Source organism: Hemicordylus capensis, chromosome 3, assembly GCF_027244095.1.
Source record: "Hemicordylus capensis ecotype Gifberg chromosome 3, rHemCap1.1.pri, whole genome shotgun sequence".
NCBI classification, from domain to species: Eukaryota; Metazoa; Chordata; class Lepidosauria; order Squamata; family Cordylidae; genus Hemicordylus; species Hemicordylus capensis.
The window spans coordinates 154,455,841-154,483,113 of record NC_069659.1 but is presented as its reverse complement, the minus strand read 5'-3'; the positions used below and the strand labels follow the sequence as shown (position 1 = coordinate 154,483,113).

The 27,273-nt window shown below is 43.2% G+C and overlaps 1 long non-coding RNA gene across 3 annotated transcripts in view; it reads left to right on the top strand.

Moving 5' to 3' along the window:
* The window catches only part of LOC128349178 (uncharacterized), a 91,585-nt gene extending 81,262 nt beyond the window's left edge, over nucleotides 1–10,323 (top strand). Inside the window, exons 2-3 of one of the 3 annotated variants that reach the window (XR_008318609.1) lie at nucleotides 1,583–1,877; nucleotides 10,223–10,323. This is a non-coding gene — a long non-coding RNA (uncharacterized LOC128349178). Of the gene's footprint in view, nucleotides 1–1,582; nucleotides 1,878–4,481; nucleotides 5,745–10,222 lie in introns of those variants that run through there. The other 2 variants (XR_008318608.1, XR_008318607.1) reach the window with 2 other exon arrangements.
* Nucleotides 10,324–27,273: the final 16,950 nt, after the last annotated feature.

The following is a 27,273-nucleotide window of genomic DNA, read 5'->3' as shown; positions in this document are numbered from 1 at the left end:
CTCGTGGATTCACCTCTTATCAACTAACCACTCCAATCTTCTTGCCCAAGCTGTCCCTGAGGAACGAGGTCCTTCACTTCCAGGAACCCAGAAGTCTCTTTGCCCAGAGCAGGTGATAAGAATGTTTTCCCCTTGCTGGGCCCAACTCTATCTCTATTTCCCTTTCTTAAATCTAACCACCTCCTTCTCTAAAAGCCACTTTCTCTTTCCCACCTGGGAATTTATACAATTAGAACTTTAAGCTAAAATGCCTTATTGCAGTTAAATGTACTTTTAGTAGTAAGATTGTTTTAACCACACATTTCTTTTCGCTGTACCCCTCCATACAATAAATACTGTCTTTTGAGCTTGAAACTTAAACTTGCCTCTTTACCAACTGGTACTCAGAGGTATACTGCCTCTGAATCTGGAGGTTCCACATAGCCATTGTGACTAACAGTTGGTGGTAGATCTATCCTTGCATTTGGTAGATCTATCCCATGAGGAGGAAGAGGAGGGAGATAATCCAGTGAGGAAAAGTGTCACCTGTGGTCTCCACTTGCTCCTACTGTTTCTTCAGTTTCCAATGGGCTGTGTTTAATGTGTTCTACATTTATCAATGTTATGTATGCCTATCTGGATGCCTTTTTGGCTGACGAGTAGGATAGAAATACAATTAATTAATTAATTAATTAATTAATTAATTAATTAATAATTAAAATATTGCAGCAATCCGTACTGCAAATAGGGGTGTGCACAAAACTGGAAAACCTGGTTCGGCTTGAGTCGAACTGGACTTGAGCTGAACTGGGCCCAGTCCAGTTTTGTGCACATCGAGCCAGGTCCTAGTCTGGCTCAAGTATGAACCAGTTTGGACCCAGCTCAAAGTGGGGGGTGGGATTTGTAATGACCCCTGAACCAGTCAAGCTGTTTCGCACATCCCTAACTGCAAACACAGTGTGTAACAGAGCCCTGTGTTAGATCGTGGCTAAATCCCAGTTCTGCATCTGTGTTTCTTAATTTCTTTTCTTTTCTTTTTCTTTTTTCTTTTTTTGCTTTACCAGACCAGGAGCATTCTGTTTGTGAACATCCTCAGAATGATAAGGGAATACAAAAGTTCTCTCTTAGAACTATCCTCTTCCTGGATATCCATATATAAAACCTACATTTAATGCCATAAAATATGAATGGTTTCATCTTTAATTATTCTTCTGTGACAGTATGAAGCTTTAAGAGAAGAATGGTTTTATGGAGAAATGTACTTTAAAATACAAAGGCAAAATCAGACACAGTGACTGAGATCCTAATGAAGTGAGAACACGGAGGAAGCTGCATCCTTGCAGCAGGAGGCTTCTCGTAGCACAGTAGAAGCTTCTCCACTATGGGAGTGCATGCATGTGGGGAAAGGGTAGCGATTTCTGCTAATCTGCTTGCCTCCATTGGAAGACTTGTCTGAGTCTTCCAAAAATATGTCCCCGAGGGCTGCATGATCCTCAATAACATATCTGAAAGGCACAGAGCACTAAATCTTGTCTAGAAATTAAGTATGGCCATATAATTGTTTATTATTTATTTATGTTTATATACTACCCTTTGTCTTAAGATATCAGGGCAGTGAACAACAGATGAATAAACTACAAACTAATTAAACCAATGACAGCAATTTCACTTAAAAATACAACTGAAGGCCAACAGAGACAGTGACAAAATCATTGAAAAGGAAGTCAGGGGACAACTACTCACTGGCCCAAGGCTTGGTGGAAAAGGCAGTCTTCAGTTGCCTCTGAAAGACTGGGAATCCTTGTGAATCTTACGTGGCAGCAGGTTCTACAGCCTGGGGGCAATCACCAAGAAGACCCTGTCCTGTATGCCTGAGAAATGAGCTTCTGCAGAAGTTGGTAAGTGGAGAAGAGTCCTCCCAGCTGACCTAGTCAAGGGGGTAGATTCAGCTGGTAGCAGGTAATCTTTAAGGTGGTTTGGGTCCAAGGTGTTTAGAACTCAGAAAAGCAACTATTTTGCATTTTAAAATGTTACATTTTCTGCAGTAATTTTTATTTTTATTTTTAACACTTACCGTTAAAAGTACGGTATGATTTCACCCAAAGAATATGGGAACAAAGATCAGGTAGGATGTTATTTTGGTCTTCATGTGTACGAGCACACTTTCTCTACATTTGATTTTTATGCAGTTTAGTTTTATGTGGCATATACAGGATATGAACGGATGGATGGGGGTATGGGATCACAACCTAGTCCCACCCAAGTTTTGATGCAATGCCTACTCACAAAGAATCTGTACATGTGTCAGTTTTGCATATGCAATCAGAGATCTAAATAATGTGTATGAATACCCAATTGCAGGGAGTAAGAAAGCCTGGCCTATGCTCATATAAGTTGTGCATATACAGTCATCCTTTGCCAATTGCATAGGGGTGTGCACGGAACCGCGGAGTTGCTGTCCGGCACTGGGGTGGGGGGTTCCAAATGAGTTCGGGGGGGGCTTTACTTACCCCCTCAAGAATGCCGCCGTATTTCTTGAAGTAAGCAGGCGGCATACCTCCCTGCTGCCCGCTTCATTCCCCCTCCTCCGCACGGCTGCTACTGCTAATCCTCCTTTCGTTTTGAATTAATACTCAATCGGGCAGCAGGGTATCTCCCAGTCCCTGCTGCCCAGCTCTTCAATGCCCCCCGACTCGGCTTAAATAACCCCCGCAGCCCCAGGACCCCTGCCGCCCCTTCCCTTCCCATACTCAAGGGGTCGGCAGGAGAACTCCCCCGCCGACCCCGTCCCCTTCCCCGGCTAGGCTGCAAATGGCTTCTAGGAAGCCTTTTGCACGCCTGCGCAAAAGGCTTCCTAGAAGCCATTTGCAGCCTAGCCGGGGAAGCAAGCGGATGGCAGGGAGTTCTCCCGCCGCACGCTCTCTAAAGTTTAAAGTTTAAACTAAACTTTAGAGAACAGGCGGCGGGAGAACTCCCTGCCATCTGCTTCCTAGAAGCCATTTGCAGCCTAGCCGGGGAAGGGGACGGGGTCGGCGGGGGAGTTCTCCTGCCGACCCCTTGAGTATGGGAAGGGAAGGGAAGGGGCGGCAGGGGTCCTGGGGCTGCGGGGGTTATTTAAGCTGAGTCGGGGGGCATTGTAGAGCCGGGCGGCAGGGACTGGGAGATACCCTGCCGCCCGATTGAGTATTAATTCAAAACAAAAGGAGGATTAGCAGTAGCAGCCGCGCGGAGGAGGGGGAATGAAGTGGGCGGCAGGGAGGTATGCCGCCCGCTTACTTCAAGAAATACGGCGGCATTCTTGAGGGGGTAAGTAAAGCCCCCCCGAACTCGTTTGGAACCCCCCACCCGAACCAAAACTACCCGTGTCCGGACCGGTCTGGAGGCCTTTATAATGGCCTCCGAACCGGTTCGTGCACATGACTACAATTGCAAGGGTTCAATTCTGGAAAAATCTAATGATTGGCAAATTCATGGTTGGAGAGCAATGGAAATACATTGGAAACGGGGGGACTGTGATCAGGAAAAGACTGAAAAATACAGTTAAAAATAGGAAAAAATAACAGAGCCCCAAAAACCACACCCTGAACCCACAAAATCACCCCTGAGCCCCAGAAACTACAAAAAAACCAAATGACCCCCAAATCTCACCAAACCCTGGATACTCAGGTTGCAGTTGATGAGACCTGCCACAATTGCCCAGTTGCAGATACTTAAAACCACAGCTGGGAAACCCATGGTTGGCAAAGGATGACTGTATAGGACCATTCAGAGCTTTGTATCCACAAAAGGAAATGAGAGAAAAGGCCAATAAATATGCTTGAACACAGCATTTGTGCTTGGAGTCAACTGTGTGAATAAGTTCAACTGAGAGGCATTCTGGGTGATGTGAGTAGCTATGATTCTGTGGTGTACACACATTCACAGTGTCATTTCTGAAGTCATCAATATGCAAGTGTGAACCAGCCCTATGACTTTAAAAAGATACTTTTTCACTTAGCTTTTGAAAAGAGATACTTTTCAATCTCATATTTGCATTACTAGAGGCAGAATGCCCAGATAACAAGAAATCATAGCTACATTCTGTTGTGTGATGATCAGACCTCATTTGGAATACTGTGTCCAGTTCTGGACACTGCATTGTAAATTAGAATAATTTCAAAGAAGGGCAACAAAGATGGTAAACCAAGTCCTACAAGGGACAATAAATGGAGTTTGATGTGCTTAGCCCAAAGAAAAGAAAACTAAGGTATATGAAAACTCAAAACTAAACTGTATATGAGAAACTGTATATGAGAAACTGTATATGAGAAAACTAAACTGTATATGAGAGCCATCTTCAAATATCTGAAGGGCTGCCATACAGAAGATGGAGCAGACTTGTTCTCTGACAAGAATAAATACGTTGAAAGTACAAGGAAGCAAATTTAAGCTAAATGTTAGGAGGAATTTCCAGACTGCAAGAGTGCTTTAATAGTGGAACAGTATGCTTCATGTAATAGTAGGTTCTCTTTCTCTGGAGGTTTTCAAATGGAGGCGGATCATCATTGGCCAGAAATGCTGTAGTTGTTTCCTGCACCAGAAGCGTATCTATGGAAAATAGCACGGAGGGCAAGCACTGAAATTACACCCCTGTCCAAACATCTGATGCAAACTTAGAATAAAAACTGCTTTGTTCCAGTAGGGTGGGGGAAAAGTAACTTAGTAGGGGAATACAAAAACAAGCCTACCTCTCACACAAAATCAGCACAAGTTTCCTGTAAGAATTCAGCAGTAAATTGGGTTTTCCATTTTGTCCCCAAAATTGTCACTTCCTTATTGACTGAGCCATCCATGATTGATCCCTACAGGGAGCATAATTCATTACAGTAGAGGTTTTCAAATGTGTGCCCGCTGATGTTGTTGGACTACAGCTCCCATAATCCACAGCCAAAAAACCACTGTGGGTGATGGATGTTGTAGTCCAACACCTGGGGACCCATGTCTGAGAACCCCCTGCACTCAACAACCGAGAAACAAAGAAATAATTACTTACACATTTATTTTTTACATTTGTATTCCACTCTTCTTCTAAGGAACTCCGGGTGGCATATATGGTCTCCCACATTTTAGTCTCAAACTTGAAAGGGGGACACTCAAAAACATTCAAAAACCTGATTCCCACATGCACCCTGAAGTAAAAGGTAAAAGTAAAGTATGCAGTTTAGTCGATTTCTACTCCTGCCGCCCACAGAGCCTTTTTTTGGGGGGTAGAATACAGGAGGGGTTTACCAACCCTGAAGTGGTACAGTCCAATCTTTCACCTCAGGGCTATACCACATCATTTTAATGAATATGTAAGCTAGAGCTGCAGTGGATCCGCCTGTCACAAGCTCTTCAGACTTTGAGTAAAGATACTTGTAGGGTTTGCATTCTTACTGTAGCAAAAACTACTTTTATTTGTTCTTACAATAAACTCCTTTTGTTAATTAAAACCTCTCTCCCAAGCCAGTTTTCTTGAGTTCAGACACTTGCACAAATTAAAACTGCTTGGAACTGTCTTTCCTTTTAAGATGAATTCCCCACATTTGCCCAAACTGGGGGTGCTGACCAATCATCCCCAAGGCACTTCCATCAACAGTACAGGCTGACAAAGCATGGAGAACTACATAGTGTAGCGCGCACACATGTACCCAATAAACACAGTATCACAGTTCCAGACTAAACAACAAGTCTGGAAGTGCCCTTCTATTCCTTTTGGCCAGAGAGATATTTGAATTAAAAATATTCGAAAAACAAAAAAATGAGAAGCCATAAAGTGCTGAATAAAACTTCTGATAGTCATACACTGGGATTTTGATGCTTGTTGGCTTTCCTGAAGATTTACAGAAGCAACTTAGATACATGGGGAAATGCTTTATACTGAGTCAGACATTCTATCTAGCTTGGCATTGTCTACTCTGATGGGCAGCAGCTCTCACTGACTTACATTCAATTTAAGATCAGCGCAGCGGCCGTTTTGGAGGCAGCCATGCATGCTCAAATGGCCTCTGCAAGGCCTGGCAAGGCCTAGGGTCTTGCAGGGACCATTTGAGCATGTGCAGCGGCCATTTTCAAAAATATTTTTTTTAAATGGCCACCAAAACCAAAATGGGCATTATAGGGATTCCTCAGATGCTGGCCAGGAGCCCCACAATCTCCCAGCCCTGTCTGCAAGCAGCCGTTGCTTGAAGATGATCCAAAAAATGGGGTTAAAAGTACACCTGCTCTCTTAACCCCATTTAGGCAGGTTTGACGCCAAATCACTGCTGGGATCGGGCCTGATCTTGGCAGTTCTCACGCATGGGCAAGACCAAGCTTGGCTTAATTAGCCTGGTTTTGCCTGCATGTGAAAACAGCCTCAGTTCATATCTGCATAATCAGCTGCCTATGGATTGGTGGCCATTTCACTCCATCATGCTCTGATCACTGCTTTGAATTCTGCAATGTTTCATGATTTTTCAATATTGAAATAAAAAGCAGGAGAATGTAAAGGAGCCCCCACCCCCACCCCACCCTGATTTGCTTGGGAAATGTATTTGTAAATACATCATTTTCAACCCTTGATTAACCAACGGTTTTATTTATATATATATATATATATATATATATATATATATATATATATATATAAATAAATAAAACTTTTCAAAATAATTATTTAGGACTACAACATAATGAGACTCCAGAAACAAACTCTAAAATATTACAAGGGTTGACTTCTTGTAGTAAGGGGTGTGTGTGTGTATGTGTGTGTGTGTATATATATAATGTTCTAATAGAAAGCTAGCTACTGCTTTAATTATGGCAACACTATTGCTGCTTGGTATTGCTTACATCACTTTACAATGTGGGTGAATTATGGTTGCTATGGGAACAATAACTCTAAATTTCTGCAGAGATTTAAAAAACAACAACCCATAACGTATAGCTGTATTAACCTTTAGATGGCACAACCTGTTCCTGTTTATCTTCAATGTGTTTGCTTCCATTCCTGTATTTATTTTTGGAACATGAGATCACCGTCTAGATTTAGAAAACATCTGCAACATCTGGTCTGGATCCCAAAAGATTTCACCAAATAACCAACCAACCAATCTTCCCCAAAGATGTACTCAACCAACCATTACATGAAGACCATTCCGTCCTATGAAATGCACGATTGTGGCATGATTTCCCCCCAAACACCCAAATGCAATGATAACTGGTGAAAGGTGAGCAGACCAGCAATGCTTGAAGCTTTTCAAGCATGCCAATCAAACACACAAAAAGCCTTGAAAAATTGATTTAACATTGAAAAGGTCGCCATCTCTCCCTCCACCACTCCCTCTGCAGACTACAAATCTTTCATGGAAGCTTGTGGCTGGGGCAATGGAAAGAGTTACAAGATTTATTTAATTATGTGATTTTTTACTTCTGCTCTGAGCAGATTCTGTGGAAAAGAGTATTAGACGTTTCCCTCCCATAGGCGTAACTATAGGGGGGGCAGGGGGGCACGTGCCCCAGGCGCCACTTGGCAGGGGGCGCCAAAAAGTGCCCCCGCCGATTTGCTGGAAAAAAAATTTTTTTGGTTTTTTTTAATTTTTAATTTTTATTTTTTGCAGAGCAGTCCCCCTCCCCCGGTGCCCCCCCCAATTGGCATTGCTCATCCAGCACTGGGCGCCGCGGCGTCTTCGTAGTCCAAGTCTCTGACTCTCACTCCCCGGCGCGCCCCACCACCAGTCGCGCATGTGTCAAGAGGAGGACACGCACCAGAGCAAACTTCCTGAACAACTCCCTCTTCTGAACAACTTCCTGAACGCCCGAACCAGTTCCTCTTTTTGCTCATTCAAGTCCTTCCTCCCCTATAATCTAACCACGTTTTAACTGAAAATGTTCAGGGAGGGGGAGATGGGGGGGATGTGGAACCTTGGGTTCCACATCCCCCCATCTCTCCCTTCCTGGACTTTTTCACTATGTAATGCAAGCTAATTTAATTAGATGTCATCATCAAAATGGATTAGCTGTTTCAGCCCATCAGCAAAGTCTAAACCTCCACCGATTTAATTAACCAGACTGAAAATCAGATGAACAGAGAATGTTTTAATGAAAGGTGGTATATAAATTTAACAATAAGTAAAACTATCATTAGGAGCAATTAGCGATTACTTAAACATTGGTGCTGCCAAGCAATTTGTAAATAAAACTAGAAGCCCTTTGAAAATAAGCTGGAATTAATTGTAGGTTGGGCAGGGGGTGAAAGTATATACTTCTAAACATTTATTGTTAAATTTATATACCACCTTTCATTAAAAACAACCCCAAAGTGGTTTGGTTTTAGTCATGGATTTTAATTTTAATTGCTCTTTTTGTCAATGTGATAAAGATTAGTTAAATCTGAGTGGTCTTAGGCAACCGATGTTGCATCTGAAATGCCATTTCAATTTTTTATTGTCATAAATACTCTCCAACCAATTTAAATAGCAAAGGTGTATATTATCGCTTTATTCAATTGCAGGGAATCTCAAAAAAGCAGGATTTGCAACTAAGGCAGTGCATATCTTCTCTAAAATGGCCCTTTTATAGTTTTTCTAACTTTGAAATCATAACATAAAACAAAGCATAAATGCATAAATGCTTCCCCCTCCATTTGAAACCTTTTCTGGTGTAAATAGTGCGCGGTTTTGGAAAAGGGGAGTCTTTCTTTAACAGCGGGAGAATAAGGAGTCTTTAGCACTATCACCCTAGTCCCTCGAATTACTTTGGAGTCCTTGGTTTTCGTTTTGTTAAAATACAGTCACTCACAAGGGAAAGTCAGGAACAGAACCAGGGCGTGAGGGAGGGGCATCATAATCATAATAATCATCATCTATATATATAATTCTCCTGGGTGTGCCCAGGAGAAATGTGTCCCGGCAGCCCAGCTGATTGGCTGGGCTGCAGGGGGTGCCTGATTGGCTGGCAGCACACCCAGGAGAATTTGCTTGCTGGGTGGCTGCGGAGGCAAGGCGGCGGGCCCAGGGCCGCGGCGGCGGAGCCCAGCGAGGCGGTAGGCCCAGCAAGGTGGCGGCGGCCCCGGCCGTGAGGCGGGGCGAGGCAGCGGGCCCAGCGCGATGGCGGCGGGCAAGGCCGTGGTGGCGGGGCCCAGCGAGCGGCGGGCCCAGCGAGGCGGGGCAAGGCGGCGGGGCCCAGCGGGGCCGGGCCGGGCCGGGCCGCGGAGGCAAGGCGGCGGGACTGGCCGGGCTGGGCTCAGCCGCGGAGGCAAGGCGGCGGGCCTGATGGCGGCACTCTGGGGCCGGCCGCGGCCGCGGCATCGGCGGCGGCACTCTGGGGCCGGCCAGGCCCGCTGGCGGCGGCGGTCGCACTCTGCCCCGCTGGAGACGGGGGGCGGGAGGAGAGAGAGAGGTAGCCTGGCCTGGCCGGGCCCGGCCGCGGAAGCGAGGCGGTGGGACTGGCCGGGCCCGGCCGCGGAGGCAAGGCGGCAGCGGCCGCACTCGGCCCCCGCAGGGCGGCGGCGGCCGCACGGGTCAGCTAGTTGCATCATAATTCTGATGTTTGAGATACAAGCCAACTTCACAGGGTTGTTGTGAGGAAAAACCTAAGTATGTAGTGCATTTTGAAATTTTTGGTAATTTTTGTAATTTTTTAAATTTTTAAAATAAAAGTTTTCTGAAACATGTGTGTCAGTCAGATGTATGTTGGGGGGTGCGGTGGGGGGGCGCAATTTCAGTGCTTGCCCCGGGCGCCGTTTTCCCTAGTTACACCTCTGTTCCCTCCTACTAAGACAGTGTTTGCCACATGCTTGTTCTGGGTGAACCCCCACCTCCTGATTTTTCCTGGATTAAAATTAAGATCACATTTCATTTTTAAAAATAGTAATATTTTCTCCATAGAGAAAATAAACAATGGGCAGCTTCAAATGATTGCCCAAAAGTAAGTAGAAAGTAAGTAAGAGGGAACTGGAGGTGTGAAGCCACAAACTGCCAGTTCCCAAGTTGGACTTCCCAAGATTCTACAGACCTCTGTCACCAAGTTTTGAAGTTGGCTTGACAAAGTCAGAAGATTCTTGGTAATGCAGTGTGGGAACTGGTGGTTGGCAGCTTCAAACAACATGCCTGTCAGGAATGTGCTCTTATCAGGAACCTCAGGTTCCCTCCTACTTACTTGCTACTCATTGTGCGAAGCTGCCTATTATGTTAACAGACATCATTCTTGTCTAGGAGGATAACCTGTTTAATATTGCCTCCAGGTGTCTTACACTTCCCACTTCACCCCATCCCTCTGGATTTGAAGGAACAGGACCGTCTTTCTGGGCAAGGTTACCACGTTCTGGGTATCATTATGCATGTGAGCTGCAGCTGGGGCATCTTCTAGAAGCCACAGCATCCAGAACTCTCCTTGGTTTTTGGAATTCTGGTCTTCTTTCCAAAGTAGAACCAATACATAGGAAACCTCATTAATACATTAGGTAGGAAGAAGAAGAAGAAGAAGAAGAAGAAGAAGAAGAAGAAGAAGAAGAAGAAGAAGAAGAAGAAGAAGAAGAAGAAGAAGCCCTACACAGGCTTTCACAAACCTAACTGTGTAGGGTGGGTAGCCCAAGTTTTCTCCCCAGGCTTTTACTGAGGTAGAAGGGCATGAGCTCATCCTCCCATCCCAGTCCTCAGTTGTGTGGATTGCAGCCCAAGCAGCCACAGAGCCGGATGGCTAGAGAGCCCGGCAGTGGGAAAATCTCCCAATGTCTTTTGTAACATTTTATCAATGCACACATATGCATTTCTCTCTTTTTAATGTAGAAGTTTGTAATGTTTGTAATGTAATGTTTAATGTAGAATGTAGAAGGGGAAATATTATAGAACTGAAAGCTGTAACAAATTAATTGTGCTTTGATTCTGGAATTAATTTTAGAAATTCTCTTAGTTAAGTGGGCAATAAGGAGAAGTGAACCACAGGGCAGAGTGAACAGGAATGAACAATAAAATAACTGGATGGAAGAAATCTCTTATCCTCGGCTGTTGCTCTCATGGTATTCCAGGGCTGATGTTACTGCACTTAATATTGTCAGAAAGTAAGAAGATCCATGCTGAAGGGAGTCCTCCTTTCTCTGAGGAGCAAAGAGTCAAAACATGCATCAAACATAGTGGCTTAATTTTTCAAGGCACACTTCTGCCCCTCTCACAACACATTTGTCCTGGGAATCACTGAATAAGGCCTTCCACAAACCCAGAGGGAAGGCATGGAATTGTAGCACATGATATTTTGGATCACTGCCAGTGCATGAATTACACTATAAGCTATTTGGGTCAATAAAGGTTTCCACTGAAAATTGAATACTCCATTTGTTGTCAGCCTCTAGTGTTTCCAATGGCAAATGTGGAGAATCCTGCCCCAAAGACTTGACAGAAGGAGTGTGTGTGTATATATATATATGGTCTGGAAAAATGACTCTTGTTGCATGGGGTTGCTCTTGTGCCCCTTCAGGCACTATAACCTTTTGCCAACATTATAAAGCGCACAGTTTTCCCAGAAAGTCACAACCACAGGCTAAAATCCAAATAAAAATATATTTTACTGAGTAAGGAGTGAGACTTGGATAATAGAGAATTAGCGGGGCATCCCATGTGCCACAGAACATGCAAGGTGGAACACTTGTCTGGCACTAATACTTAACATCTGCTATACCTATCACTCTCTGATGTGCATGCGACACTGACTCCTTATATGTCTGTTCCATATGGAGGAGTGGGGGAAGGGAAGACGGTTGAGACTGTGAAAAGGGGGAGAGGGACAGAGACAGATCCAGCTAAGATCTGGCACAGCAGTGGGGTCAGGTCAACAAAAAGACCCTAAGAGGGAATGGAGGGTGTAAGGGGAGTGACTTGAACAAGTTCAGGTAAGGGAAGCAGATTGGGGTCAAATGAGGGAATGAGGCACAGAGATAGACAAAGCCCAGCAGAAGCACAGTTGAGAGGATTGGTCCAAAAGACCAAAGGAGTGAGTGAGGTGAGGAACATGCAAAGCCTGGAAGAACCCAGGGAGAGAAAAAGAGTTAAGCTCATCCAGATAGCATGGCAGAACATTCATTCATTCATTCATTCATTCATTCAAACAAAGAGGGAAAGGAAGCCCAAACTGTTTTGGTTAAGGAAACTAGGAAAGAGAGGTCTGGATCAACTTACTTCTATGGAGGGAAAGCTACAGCTGAGCTTCCTGGCTAGAGAGCAAACTTCAGGGCAGGGTTATGTAAATGAAGAGGGACTGGGAGGTGAAGGGGGACTGGGAGGTGAAACCTGCGCAGGCTTTTCAGTTGACGGACCCAATTCTCATGAGGCTGCAAGCTTTGGGACTGTGTACCTTTGGGTAGGAGTCCCTTTGGAGTTCCTTTTTGTTGGGAAGTCTCTCTGGTAAGAGAACCCCTTTTTCATTATAGCAGAGTGCACAGAGGCACAACACAGAGGAATTTAGTTAGGCATGCGTGTATGCTGAGAGTTAAGTAACTTGGAGCCAGTTCATAGTTTCAAATCAATACAAATTGTATTTATTAGAGAACTCCATTCTAGATAGGAAAGTGAGGAGTTAGGATCTCTAATCTAGCTAGCTAGCTGGATGCAGATGGATTCTGCATCTCTGCACACATGGTGCAGGGAGAGGAGCTTGCATGTTGCAAGGTAGAAGGAAGGGAAGAGAAGGGAGAGAGGAAGTGACAAGGCAGGCAGGAAGGAAGTTAGTCCCTAAGAGTAGCAATCTACATTCCAAAGGGATAGTGTCAGAGCAGTAGAGAATGGATGACCAATGTCTTGACCCTCTAGCCCTCTGACTCACTAGTCTGACCTCCTATGTCATTGAGACAAGGGACAGCGCAAAGTTCTTCACTTCCAACACTTTTTTATTCTGGGGAGGAGGTGGCTGCCTTGCCCACAGGGAGGTGGCTGCCTTGCCCACAGGGAAAGGGGAGTTGGCTTCCCTCCTCACCCCTTTCCCATCTTTCTTGGTGAAGAATTGATCAGAAACCCTTCTAGCCTAGCTAGTTGGGACTTTGTCTTCTTGCATACACTAACGCACACACCTACACATGCACTCAGGATGGGAAGCATGGATTAGAGATGAAAAATAGAAAACTTCTGGGAGCAGGAGGGAGGAAAGTGGTGCTCCCTATAATTCAGTGATGATAATAATGATAATAGAGCCAGGGTCTCAATGAAGAAGAATTCAGTGTGATGATGGAGAAGAGGGACCTGACAGTCTTTAGAATGTGACCCAAAGACTGCATGCCTTGGGAGGGGCTTGAGGGGCAATCTATAGGGTAGAAAGACCATTAACTCAGTTAGCAGGCAAGTTACTAATTATCTGGGTGTGCTTCAAAAAATGGGATCAAAAAGGAGCCAAAGGGATAGGCTTATCTTGATTTAAAAAAAAAATGGTTACAGGGAGTTTTAGCCTTTGGGCTTAGGAAGATTCAGAGAGGATGATTCAATGGCTTTAACAACTAAAGGAGGAACATGAGGAACATGTTGGGGGAAAGCAGAGATATGTAGATTTGGTCTGAGTGTCTCAGGTATGCCTTAGAGTTGGTTTATGGGAATATTGTTGCGGGGGGGGGCAGGTGCAGAGTCTTTTGGGACTCTCATGGAGATAGGAGATGATAGCCATGCTTCCCTCTCTACCTCAGCTGCTCTTTAGCTTCAGTGCTGAACACTGTTCTTTCCCTGGACTCTATTACTCTCAGACACACATCAGACACACCTCTTGTAGGTAGGGGTGTAGAAACAGTCCCAAGTTGAGACCCTCCGTAGCACTCTGATGCTTTTCAGATTGGCAGAGAGCTTTTCTTTTTCTTTGGTGCTTTGTGTAAAAAAACCCTCCACTTCAGACTTGTGCTTCTCTCAAAGGTGTCCTGAGGCTGTCCTGGTCCCTAAAACAAACAAACAGCAGTTCTCCTAAGAAACAGCATTGACTCATGGCCTGGTTCTGTGAAGCATATTCCCTAGTGAGCTCCACAGAATAACTCCAAGGCACATAAAGATTCAACTCCAAAAAGCCAAAGAACACACAAGCCAATGACAAACAACCTCTGTCAGAGCAGCACACAAGAGAGACACGATGTTGCCCAACTCGACGATTTAACTCCCTTTTCTGAAAATGTAATCAAACTAACTCTCTCAGACTCTATGCTGTAGCAAAGGTAAATTTTCAGCTCAAAGGCCTCTCAAGGAAAATGAATGCTTAATGGTTCTTCTTTTATGAAGAGATAAAACATGCATCTGTAACACTTTGTGTGTTGGCAAAGGCAGCAGATTGAGAGGAGTTTCAGGGAGAAAGCAGTGTGCAGAAAAATGCTTAAGTGTCTCCTGCTTCCTCCCTTCCCCCACTCCAAATTGCTCCCAAATTCAATGCTATATTAATGGACTGTTGAGGATTGCACACTCATGTGTGATGTATATTTGAGCCATTAGAAGGTACAGGGTGCATAAGTTGTAAAGGCAGAGATTCAGCAAAAGTCAGAGATTCTGCAATAAAAGCCATATTGATATTGAACAGTGTTGTATCCAGAAAGGGGCTGGAACCAGAACGGTGTCCCTGGAAATAGCCCTCCCCCATCCCCGGCCAGGAAAATTGTTGTCCTATGTATGATGGCTTAGAGCAGGGGTCTCAAACTGCAGCCTTCTTGCAGATGTTGCCCTACAATTCCCATAATCCCTGGCTACTGGCCATTGTGACTGGGGATGATGGAAGTTTTAGTCCAATAACAACCGGAGGGCCACAGGTTTAGACCGTGGTTGGCATCCTAACAACATAGCTTGAGTCTTAGGAGGCTCTGCAGGGACATGGTGGGGACCAGAGCACAACTCTCCAGGCCTCTTCCATGCATGCTGTTGCGCTACTGGTTAAAACTTGCCATCCCTGCCTGTGCTCTGGAAGTGCTCTGTGTTTCCTCTCTTACAATTTCCTTCTGGAGCACAGGCTGAGTTGGACAGTTTCGTCTGCTGGCTTTGTTCTTTTAGATGCCAGGTGAAGCCTTTTCTGATCACTCAGCCTTTCAAAAACTGATTTAAATTTTTAAAAATGTTTTTTAATTGTATCATTTGTTTTGTTTTATATTGTGATTTGTTTGTTGTGTTTCATATGTTTTTATTGGATATTTTTAAAAGTTGTGTTATGTGCTGCCCAGAGAATAATTTGTTATGGGGTGACTAACAAATAAGGTTTGTTTGTTTATTAGTAGTAGTATCATCATCAGCAGCATTATAATCATCATCATGCATGAAAGAGGCATCATCATCATGCATGGAGGAGGCCTGGGATGTTCTGCACAGGTCCACGTTTCATCCCCACAGAGCCTCCTAACAGATGCATTATGTTGGGATGTCAGCCACTGTTTCTTTTGAGTTTTTATTCATACACTTACTGCTGAAGGAGATGAGCTTGCCATATTCTCTATACCATGACCCTAGTCCTGGACATTTCTTTACTAAGGATCGGTTCAGATGAGCACAGTCCACACCGGCTCCCTACACATGGGTGCATTCATAGTGTGCCCCCTGTGCATAGGGATCTGGTGGGGAAGATCTGGTGTGTTCATCTAAACCAGGCCTCTCCCATGCTACCTTCCAGAGTAAATATATTTTGCAATAGATATGAAGGGCTGAGCAGTTTATCTCTTCAGCTGTTGTCTTACTTCATCTATTTCACAAGAGTCAAAGCCTCCTAAAACTTTCTCATGAGGCTTCTGTTGCATGCCCTGTGTTTATTATTATGTACCACCTTTCTGCCCTGACCAAGCCACTTAAGGTGGTTTACAATGGTCTTCATGGACTGTCCTGACCCTAATCAAAGAACTAGTTAAGACAGAAAAATACATGTTGTAGCTAGTGTGCACAAGGCAGGGACACAAGTCAATACTTTTCCTCTCTGGAGAAAAATCTGTGTCCATTTTGTTTTCTTTATCTTGTTTGGGAGATCCGCAAGTGTCTAGGGTTCCCAGAATTGCTGTTAGAGGGTAGAAGCTGTCAGATTTAGAGTTGTATACTTTTCTCTGCCCTTTTCCTCAAAGAGATAAACAAACAAACTATTACTTTACTGCTGCTGTCCGTAACTTGCATGATCAGAGCAGTATACAGCTTGAGCTCTTCTTTCCATAGGCCCCCATCACTGAGCTGGTTTGCTCACCATGCAGGAGGCTGCCACGGCTTCAGGCTTTGAACAGTTTTATTCTGAAGAAATCACAGGTCATCTGTTACTACCACCTTAAAACTAGGGAGGGGAAGAGAGAGATTCAGGAAAATTACACTGACAACAAAAGCCTTCTGAACTGAGAGTTATGTCCAGAACGGGGCTGAGAGCAGTTCCCATGGAAACAGCTTCCCCCAGGAAAATTGCTCTCCCTGAGTTCAGTTCCATTAATCATGTTAGAGAGAGTACCTGTACATGTGTTTACTAAAGTGTGGCAAGGAGCAGAGTTATGCCCGGTGATCACACACCCCAGTGCCTGCACATACAACATATCTCTGTGTATGGAGTCCTATATGCATTCATGAGTACAGAGCTTTTGCAAGCAACAAATGAACCAACTTTCAGTTAGAGTATCTAATTCAAGAGGTAAATCAGTTATTCTGGTACATATCAGTGCTAGTGCCATGCTTGCCCCCAACACTTCTTTGGCCTTCACTGTTTGGCCAGCCTCTGGCCTCTCTTGTTGTGGGTGGATCTTCTGGTTCTAGGTATCTCCTGGTTCTAACCCAGACCTACAGACTGGTTTATCTTTGACTAAGACTTTTGTTGTGTCTCTGCTGGACTTGTCTCACTGCTAGCCTGAGCTTTTGGTCTCTATATACAGAAGGTAAGACTTTGAGATCTGAACTATGGTGGGAGCAGAGGGTTAAAGCACCCCTCTCCCCATGCCACTCTTCTGATCCAGGGGAGGTCAGACCTGGCTGCTACATACTGAATGAAAGACAAGCTTCCTAACCCAATCATGGATGTAACATCTTGTCTGACTGCAGGTTGAGGATTTCAAATAATTTTGCTCAAATAAAACTGATCTAGTAATTACAGTCTACCCTCCAGTCCGCAACACTTTAATTATAAGCTCTCACATAGATTGTTCAATATTAATCCAATTGTAGAATGAAATATTCCTGTCTAACTTGTTGCATCATCTTTCTCTTCCTTCTTCCCCTGGCGACATGCACTGAAAACTGTCCAGGTGTTTCATTTCATGTATTTTTGGGCTTCCTCTGAAGCATTAAGCAATGGCCACTACCGAAGGCATGATATCAGACTCAATGGATCAGTGGACTCTGATCTTGTACTTCAAATTCTATGTTCAGTCTTTTGAGCTCAAGAATTCTTCAGTCACTTGAGACCAAGAAAACTTTTACTGTTAACACAGAAATGGAGAGAGAGAAGTGGCCTTGCTGCCTCATTGCACAAACTTCAGCTCAGCTCTTCAAACCAAGATGAAAAAAGTTAGAACAATAGGTGAGCAATGCTTCCTCTGTTTAAAGGAAGCTGTTGCAAATTTAGCTGCATTTGGAATATATTTCCAATCAACAGATCTTGATCTTGGTGTGTACAAAGCCGCATAATTCAGTTTTGTATAGTAGGAATTTAATTGTGTAGGATCTGTATTCCTCAAAGGCATCATGTATTCCTCAAAGGCATTTTTAAAACAAAATATTGTGAACTGCCCAGGGACTTTTTTGTATGGGATAGTATATAAATAAAATAAAATAAAATAAAATAAAATAAAATAAAATAAATGGCCCGAACTATACTTTATGACTGATGCATAGGCCCTGCATGATCTCTTCCTTTCTCCATCTGTAGCCATTAGGACGTTATCCACAAATATCAACCCATGAAGTAGAGAAAAGGGTCGAGAGACTTTCAATACAATCATACAATGTGACAGATAAGAGAAGAGGAAACTGCCATGGGGCAGTTTCCAGGATAGTCACGACTGAGTCCCATTTAAATTAATGGGAGTTACATTAGTCACTACCAAGTCCCATTGTAATTAATGGAAGTTACATTTATCATAACTAATTTCACTAATTGAATTTTCCTGTTGCTTATTCATGAATAACTTGTCTGGATGCTCCCCATGTACTGATACTTTCAGCATTGGCCATGCATCAGTCATGAAGTGAGGTTTGGCCTTTATTTTTGACACGAGCTATTTCTCTATCTTCTAATCTACCTTTGTCCCACACTACAGAAAGTAGTGGCCCCCACTTTAGTGTGTGTGTGTGTATACACACACACACACACTATATATATATATATATATATATATATATATATATATATATATATATATGGTGTACCTGTCACTAATCCCATGTGTGGCAGCTCTTACTAGAGTTTGCAAGCAAGCTTTCGGCAGGGGAAGAGGAATGTGGCGAGGAGAGTTGAAGCAGGAAACAAAACACCATGGGAGGGGGGATGGTTGAGAAAAAATGGCAATGGGGGTACGGGGGTGGTGGACGGTGGAAGAAAATGGCGGCGACTGGTTGAGGAAACTAGAGGCGCAGATACTCTGTGCCCAGCCCAGCTAGTTTAAACTATTTTCATGTACTGCTAATTTGTCTCCATTAGTTGAGAGTGGGTCATGCCCATTGTGATACTATCTTGTGTTTGTTTATGCTATATATTGAAATGTGTTTTACTCACTATCTCCGCCATCATTGGTACTAATGTGACATTGTTTTTGTAGCGATAAACTGTTTTTGTTTTTGTAATCATTTTTTCTATAATTTACAAATTGTTTTTGAAATGATAAACAACTTAGGAGATGACTGTATATATCTGATAGTGAGCTCTTGCCCACAAAGGGTCTAGCTCATAAGTTAATATCACATTCAATTTATAATGATGCAATCCATCAACAGTTAATAATGACTAATGTTCTTCTCACATGGGGCAGCCTTGTGGCACTGTTCCGGTGTGGTTGTGCTGGCTTGATGGCATCAGACACTGGGTGACATTGACGATGGAACTGCTCTTCAACTCATCTGCAGAGATTGCAAAGAAGGTAGGGACAGACAAGGTGGGTGGGGGGCCCACCCCCAGGGCTGACTCCAACCTTGCTGCAGAGTACAATGGATAAATATTTTCCAGATGTTTGATTCCTTGACCATAGAATCCATATTGTGACTTGATGTAGCCTATGCACAGTTTCTTGAACTATCTGCTTTGCATGTGTTTTGAGTTCTCTCCACAGAGTCAGTGAGGAACAGTTTGGGTGGTACTTCAGTTGGCCCTTTTAAATGCATGAGGGAGGAGTATAGGCATGCATATCCCGCCCATCCCACCAATTAGTCTTCTGGCACCGGGTCATCTAATAGTACTGGGGAGGGGATGATTCATCTGAACCACCCCTACAATGTGGTTTTAATACTGCTTTAATGTAGTGAAACTACATGCTGAAGGGCAATTTGGATGAACCTCTTTCCCACATGATTATATGGAAACAGGATGCAACACAGGGTGGAGGGCGCAGGGCGGTCATGAGAGCCCACACTTTTCCCCAACCTCAATTTTAAAAGAGCTGGTCACAGTATTTTCAAAAGCAGACCTTACTGACTTTTGAACTTGCAATAGTGATACTAGAAATATATAGTTGGGAAGGGGAGAAGAAACATTTTGGGGAAACAAGCTTTGTTCCACATGTTAAATTTCTGAAAGAGAAATAACAGCATATTTCACATTAACATTCTTATCTAACATTCTTATGTACTTAATGTACATCCTCTCTAACAGAAGTCCTATTAATTTTGATGGAGATAACTTTCAAGTAAGTATGCTTAGAACTGCAGCCTTATTAACTTAATTTTCAATTTATGATTTCATTATAATTTCCAGGTGCTTCAGCCTATTCTTTTTTTCCTGACTAGTGAATAATAACAGAAAACCTGGGATGGGGATAAATTTCAAAGAAGCAAAATTCAAAGGGAATTTCAGGATTCCTGCAAGGAGAAACCTCTGAACATTTTCTCAGAGAGTTTAAAAGATTTCTCCACATTCCTTTCAGGAAAACCTATTTCATCTGCCCTGAAAAGGTGTATGTGAATAGGTGTGTCATTTTTCCCCTAATTGCTTCTAGCAGTTTCATAACAGGCAAAAATTAAATATCTCAAAATACAGTAGATCAATTCTTAGTCTGCTAAGCCAACCTATTAAAAGTTTAGCCTTTGTCCTCCACTTTCTTCCCTTAAATGCCCCCTTCCTTGCTCTGAATCCCCTCATTTCCACCAGCATGGTTGAGTATTCATTGTAATAGAATATTGTTAGTTATGGGAAAAGCTTCCTATTGGCTTCAAAAGGTTCCTCCCCCAAGAAGGAAGGAGGAAAGGTGAGCGCTATTTTATATTACTTGCTTATTTATTTAATAACTTGTACCTCAAATGTTCACATGTCTGCCATCTTGAACTGGGTTGGATGTCATCATCACAAACTATGCCATTGAGGTGTCCCTTTGTGTCTCTACAGTTGTAGCAAATTTGGTTCAAATGGGTTAGGCAGTTCATAAGTTAGCCAAGTTACACCTCAAACCTTCATGCATCCGCCATCTTGAACAGGGTGGAAGACATCATCAAAACTATGAAAAAGAGGTGCCCCTATGTGTCACTCACTTAAACTGTACCAAATCTGGTTCAGATTGGTTAGATGGTCCACAAGTTAGCCAACTTGTACCTCAAATGTTTATGCATCTGCCATCTTGAATCGGGATGGATGACATAATCACAAACTATGTCATTGAGGTGTCCCTATGTGTCCCACCTACTGCATCCAATTTGGTTCATATTAGTCCAGGCATTGCAAATTTGGTAGTAGGACACACCACACACAGAGACACACACAGAATGCCGAGTGATCTCATATGCTTACTTCCCTTAAAGAAAGTAGGCTAAAAACTACCCTTAAAAAAAAAAACCCAGCAAAATGTATACAGATTTTATTTAAAACCATTTTAAATAATGAAACAGTAAATATTCAATTAAGAGCCTGGCTGAACACGTGCATCTTTAGTTGTTTCCTAATTACAGGTGGTGGGATGGGACTTCTCCAGATACTTTCCCCAGCAAAGGAGGGAAGCTAAGACCTCAAATTGAATGTCAGTGGATTATAAGAGACCCTAATCACAGCCTTACAGCTCCAAAGTTCTCTTCCGTACTCTACCCGAATTCTGCCACTGACAAATGAGAGTGAGCCCATGGAAAAATACTCTTTACACCAGGGGTTCTGAGACTTGGGTCCCCAGACGTTGTTGGTCTATAACTTCTATCATCCCATTTGACTAACAATATCTGGGGACCCAAGTTTGAGAACCCCTGCTTTACACAAACACACACACATACACAGAGTGGCCACATTCAAATGTAACTGCATCCAGTGGACCCACAGTTCCACGCCATCTGAATTTGGAGAACAGCCTCTGTGCAGTCAGTGAGACTGCAGAGAGGCAGGGGATCTGGCTGTGCACACTTCCTTCTTTACTGAAGGAAAGCCCTCACAGCCGATCACTCCAGATTGAGGGAGGACCTTCCTCCCTCAACTCTGGTTCCAGGGCCAGCAGCCTGTGGTTCTGCATTCAGACATACCACTGGCTGCCTGGAACCTCGGGTTGTGATGACAAAACTCACTATAACCCAAGACTTCAGATTGGAGTTCCAATTCTGAACCCTTGGTTTCATCATCGTGCTGGAATCCAGTTCCACACATTCGGACATAATGTCCATGGAACCGAAAGCCTATTCAACTGCAGTTCCGCGCTACATGTGATAAATGCGGCCAGTATGTGCAAAGTGCCTTTTCTTCAAGTAACTGCTGGGGTCAAGCAATGAAGGCTTGGGAGCAAAGCTTTCTAATGTATGCTTGCCCCTCCTCATCTCCTAGTGCCAAATCTAAGCCTCTGTTCTTCTCATGTGTAAAAATTGATAAATGTTTTCTAGAATGTTTTGTAAGTGTTTAGCTCCTTCGTATATGAGGCATTTATGAATAATGTAAATGTTAATGGTTTAAATGATTTTAATTGTTTAATTGATTTAATGTTTTAAATGATTTTAATTGTAAACCACCCAGAGATGCAAGTTTTGGGCAGTATAAAAATATGTTGAATAAAGAATAAAATAAATAAATCTATAGGTATTATAAATGTTACTTGACATTTAGTTGGTGGGCTCACAAGATTGTTTTAGGCACTTTTGCTTTGTGCTTTGTGCTTGTGACACAATTGCAGTCTGAATTGTGTAAGGCTGATCTTCTTGGCCTGTTATATAAGGATGCTTTGCTTGATGGCAAGGGATTTGTTAGCACACTATATGAGGTGATTCTCATGAGTCATGACCTCTAAGGGAGCTGAGCCTGCTTTCTCATGATCATGTGTTACCACAGGAGCCGTGCAGCTCCTGGCAGCAAATCTAAGTAAGTTCCTCCCACTTTTGGGTTAGCTCTGCTAACCCCATTTTGGCAATTGTGAGTCACCATGGCACGGCTCCATGCCGCAGTGACTCATGAGGAGACCCCCCAACCAGGGGGCTCCAACAAGCCCTTGGTGTTGAGGGATCTCCACAGGATGCCCAGCGCACTCCTACGAGGCATCCTGGGACTTCCGATCCCTGCCGCCCCTACTGGCTCTGTGACAGAGCCAGTAATCATGTGAGCAGCCGATCCGGCCGCCCAGGGATAGCTCCCTGCTCATCTGTGGGAGATGCCCTGCAGGCTCTACACACTGATCATGTGCAGAGCCTCAGTAGCTGTAGAACTGAGAAGATCAGAGAACTTTCTGTGGAATCTGTCCACTTAGTACTGAGTTCCACCTCTTTACTAATATGCTCTGGCTTTTTGCCAATGGACACCCCTTTGCTTCCATGCTATGCCCCGAGCCTGCTAGGACCCCTCCCTGATCCCAATGACTTCCATCTTTTGATGTCCTGGATACCATCATAGAATGCCTTGATGCCAGAATTTTGTAATTAAGAAAGCTGGCATAACTTGGCATAATAAACTGGCATAATTTGGCATGATGAGATTTAGTCCCTGAATGCTAGAAATTTCATTCTTGTTGTTATATTATCATCAAATATAACAAAATAAATAAATGATAATCTGACATCCTCACTAATGAAGCACTGGTAGGTCAATGGAAGAGCATCTGCTTTACATGCAGAGGGTCCCAGGTTTAATCTCAAGCATCTCCAGGTAGGACTGGCAGAGACTCCTGCCTGAAACCTTGGAGAACTTCTGCCAGTCAGTGTACTGTAGACAATACTGAGCTAGATGGACGAATGGTCTGGTTCGGTATAAGGCAACTTCCTATGGGAGAAACACTGGTGTGTGGCACCACTGCTTCTGAGAACTTTCAGAATGACCTGAAAATATGTCCTGAAGGCTATACAGCCCTCTGGGATATAATTTTGTATGGCACAGATTGCTTTCAGGAGAATGAGAGACCATAGAAATCTGTCCTTACAGTGAAGGTGAGATAGCTGACCTTTAATGAAGCACCAGTGCTTGTCCTGTCACACTAGTTTTCCTTAGTCAAGATGTTAGCCACTGTACCTTGGAGGTGAGCACAGAGTATAGTATTGTGTGTGTATATTTATATACTGTGAGTCTGAAAGGGGCCCAAAATGTAAATTATAAAAATAAATGTTGCCATTGCACTTGGCAGGAAACACAAACAAGGTATGTTAAGTGTGTGTGTGTGTGTGTGTGTGTGTGTGTTTGTAGGTTTCGTGTCAATAAAACAACCACAAAGCTTAAGAAACAGTTGGATTTTTAAAATAACATTTGGAATGTTCACACATGGTAGCCCTTGATACATTGTTTTTCAGCAGTTGACGCAAGATTGCCTTGCCAGAAAAGATTTACTTGCTTCTGCCAGCTTTGCTGTGAGACTTGCCAAGCCTTCCTAAACATTGTTTAGGGCTTCCTGACACATCTGTATTCAAAAGAAGAGCAGTACTAAGCAGGGTGTTTTGCCTAGTTAGAGCCCAGGTTTTTTGTGTTATCAGAATTGCTATGATTAAGTCACTGCTTAAGGTGGAAGGTCTGCAACATGAGAAGAATGAGGGGAAACGTTGCTCATTGTTAGCTGCCTGCCATTTACCAATATTATTACTATTTTAAGAAAAACCCTTTGATATTCTCTTTTGCATCTGTTTGTAATGCCATGTAACAAAATGGTAAAATCTCCTCCACTCTGAAATTGAGCACACAGCAGTTGCCCTATTTGAAGTCCTTGATAATGTAAAGCAGCTTTGCTGCCAAGGCTTTGCTATCCCAGTTTTCTGCAACTTCTTTTTTCATATTTTTGTAAAGATGAAAAGAGGGCCGGAAGTTTTTCCTTGCAGATGGCCCATTAAGTTCTTACTCGAAGCAGTCGGCTAGAAGACAGTGCAACAGGGGCACAGTTGGCTGTCTTTTCCAGACACTAAACATACATAGAGGCAGGCACATCATAATCCTGGCAATTAAAGCAGTCATTCGCTTTTCACAATGTGAAGCCCTACATTTACTTTCTTTGTGTGAAGCTTCCAGTTCTTTCTTTGGCTTTGCTTTAACGTTTAGTGAACAGAGTGGATTTTAAAAGTGTCAGCCGCAATCCAAAACAGTAAGGAGCTTGTGTTGTGACTAAGACGGAGCACATAAAGATCCACCCTCCCTTCACCACCCCTGTAAAGGAGTGACTGAAGTGGTGCCCTGAAAAAATAGTTTGCTTTGTAAAACAAGTACTTCTGCTAAGGACTAATCTGCCTAATTTCCTTTCACTATCCCTACAACTGGACCAAATTTGGTTAGGCAGTTCACAGGTTAGCCCACTTGCACCTCAAATGTTCACGTGCCCACCATCTTGAATTTAGGTGGATGACATCATCACCCAATTTGCCTTTGAGGTGTCCCTATGTGTCCCTGCAACTATACAAAATTTGGTCCACATCAATTCCCACTTACACTTCAAATGTTCACACATCCACCATCTGGAATTGGGGTATGAGACATTATCACAAACTATGCAGTTGAGGTGTCCCTATGTTTCCCTACAGCTACAGCAAATTTGGTTCAAATCAGTTAGGCAGTTCATAAGTTAGCCCAGTTATACCTGAAACATTCATGTGTTTGCCATCATTAAGTGGACTGGATGACACCATCACATACTACACCATTGAGGTGTCCCTAGGGGTCACTCACTATAACTAGAAAATTTGGTCCTAATCGGTTATATGGTCCACAAGTTAACCCACTTCTGCCTCAAGCATCCACACATCCACCATCTTGAATTGGGGCGGGTGACATAATCGCAAACTATGCCACTGAGGTGTCCCTATGTGTCCCTATAGCTGTAGCAAATTTGGTTCAAATCAGTTAGGCGGTTCACAAGTTAACCCACTTGTACCTCAAATGTTTATGCATCCGCCATCTTGAATTGGGGTAGAAGACATCATCACAAACTATGTTTTTGAGGTGTCCCTATATGTCTCTACAACTGTTCCCATTTTGGTTCATATTGGTCCCGGTATTGTGAAGTTGATAGGGGACACACACAGAGAATGCCAAGTGATCTCATAAGCTTACTTTCCTTAAGAAAAGTAGGCTAAAAGATTGGAAACAGAAAACAATAGAAAGTGAATGGAATCCATTCATTTTCATTCATTTTTCTTTTATATTGATTTCACTGGAGACCCATCCTATATACTTAGTGTTTTCCAACCAAATTGAATGAACTTATTGGGGGTTGTACTACTCATACTGCGCAGGACGAGGCCATGGTAAACCCTTCCTTCCTGTATTCTATCAAAGAAAGCCAGGAGTCAAAATAGACTTGATGGCACACTTTACCTTTACTACTCCTTGAGAGTCTTATTCCTGCCAAGTTTCAGAAAGATTGGGTACAGTTAGCCTGTTTTATAACCAGTTTAAACAGCACAAATATATAAGATTTCAGTGACAGAAATTCATCAGATTTTTGAATTTCAGTTTGTATATTCTGTGTCCTATCCAATTTATTTATTATTTATTTGATTGATTGATTGATTGATATACCACCCTTCCTAAAATGGCTCAGGGTGGTTTACATTTAAAACAGAAAAAATTAAAATCAATTAACAACAAATCAAATACCAATTAAAAGCACATTAAAATTACAATTAAAGCTAAACAACATTAAAACTAAATATCATTAAAAGCCAGGCTAAAAAGATGGGTCTTTAAGACTTTCCTGAAGACGTCCAATTAAGACAATCCTCTTATATCCATGGGGAGCACGTTCCACAACCTAAAGGTGACAACAGAGAAGTCCCTATCCCAGATTGCCACCAGATGAACTGGTGGCACCCAAAGATGGACCACTGCTGATGATCTCAATGAGTGGTGAAGATCTTGTAGAGAAAGGAAGGTATTCTACTACTCCATTTAGACATCATACATGGCCATTTCCATACAGGGCAAAAGTTTTCCATTGTACAGGCAGTTTTAAAATGTGCATATTGATATGAGATTTACAGTGGCTCACATTCCAACACTCTACTTGTGCAGTGAACAAAGTTGTGTCAGCCTAAGAAGATCACAGAGTTGAACTAAATTATGAGGATTTTCAGAATTGCATTATTGCACTATTGTGTAAAAGTTTTCTGCAAAACAGATGAAGTGCGCCACAAGCTGTGCAAGCACAACAGAAGCGCCAGACTTTGCTCAAGCATTGAGTGCAGTAGCCTTGAACAGCACAACGTCCTTACACGAGTGCAGTGTTAGGATTTCAGCCATGGGTTTTTAGTAAAGAACCTACCACCACCACCCCCTGGGCCCAGGCAACTACTTGCCATGGCTGTTCGGAACTGCTCTGTGGCAGAAGAGTGAATGAACAAGGGACTCAGAGAGGCAGAGGAGCAAGTTTAGGGCTAGTCCGCCAGAAGTAACAGTAGACATGTTTGTCTCAAGGCAGAGCAGGAGCAGGAGGTAAGCTTCAGATAGGTTGGATGACGAGTCCTTCAGTTTGAAAGGGTGACATACAGGCACACAGAAAGTGCCCATCCCGTTTTGCACTACTACAGCACAATGGCACGAAGCATCAGATGAGAGGCTAGAAAAGTCCTAAATGCAGCAGGCAAGCAGGAAGGGCTAGTACCTGGGCTCTGCAGGGACTTGGGAGAAAAAAGCCACATCTGCTTAAATTGTCTCTTTTACACAACTGTTATGAATGCTAGAGCTTTCTCTTCCATTTGTAATTGTGACTTGGCCATGGAACATGTGACATCTCTACATAGATCTGGTTTGATATATTGACCCAACCATTTTATTTAC